Here is a 1,084-nt window from a genome sequence, read left to right as displayed (position 1 = left end):
ATATATATATATATATATATATATATATATATATATATACATATATAGATTACATGATGCCTGTGTAGAAACTGCTATATATGACAATGAGATGTGGTTGTAATTACTTGAGGATATGTGAAGGTTTGAAAGAAATGGAGCAAGTATGCTTCACTGGGTGGGTTAATGTCAGTGTGCATATATGACAGAGTGTAAATGATTTTTAAAGAGAAAAACTGGGTAAATGAGATACCAGATGTAATGTACAAGAGAGAAGACTGTGCTAGTAAGGTCATGTAATGTGTATGAATGAAGACGGTTACATTTGTTTTTGATTTTGTTGACTACACAGTATAGTAGGGTCAGTTGGGCACCATCTATGAGAAAACAACACCATGATACAATTCACTCTGCCAGAAATTTGGAAACAACATGCTGTACTGCTTAACATTCATGCCAAAAGCTCTAATAGGAAAATTTCAGAGTGTTTAGATATCAATCTGAGGACAGGAGTGATCACAAGTAATGGCAATGTTATGCTGCCATTTATCTTCCCCCATGGCCTCAGACTCAACACAGAGGCCTACATCAAGTGCCCGGGATCAAGAGGGTGACTGCTGAAAGACCTTATGCCTGGCAACTGGACTCTGCACCATGCCACACAAGCAGGAGAACGCAGTCATGGCTGTCAGACAATTTCTGTGACCACATCACCCATAAGATCTGGCCATCTAATTCCCCAGACTGCAACTTTCTTGATTATTATGTGTTGGGTGTTATTGAACAAGAGACCAACAAAACTCCTTGTAACACCAAAGATGAACTGAAGGCAAGGATTATGACAGCATTCACCAACTTAAGCAAGGAGGCTATCCAGAGGAGTTGCAGGAGTTTCCAAAGTCATCTGGAGGCCATGGTTGAAGTCAATGGCGATTTTATTAAATAAATTTACTCTTTAGCATTTCAAGATATTTTTAAGGAATTTTGGTAAATAAATCTGCTAAAATGAGATGTCAATGTTATTTTCATTTTTGCGTGATTTAGACAACAGTTTATTCACCTGCATATATATATATATATATATATATATATATATATATATATA

The 1,084-nt window shown here is 36.3% G+C and overlaps 1 protein-coding gene across 1 annotated transcript in view; it reads right to left on the bottom strand.

Annotated features, from left to right (window-relative positions):
* The window catches only part of LOC128250891 (uncharacterized), a 31,141-nt gene that overhangs the window by 19,160 nt on the left and 10,897 nt on the right, over nt 1-1,084 (bottom strand). The gene's annotated exons all lie outside the window — the stretch shown is intronic.

The sequence above is a fragment of the Octopus bimaculoides genome, chromosome 26 (assembly GCF_001194135.2).
Source record: "Octopus bimaculoides isolate UCB-OBI-ISO-001 chromosome 26, ASM119413v2, whole genome shotgun sequence".
Classification (NCBI taxonomy): domain Eukaryota; kingdom Metazoa; phylum Mollusca; class Cephalopoda; order Octopoda; family Octopodidae; genus Octopus; species Octopus bimaculoides.
This window is presented reverse-complemented; position numbering and strand designations above follow the sequence as displayed.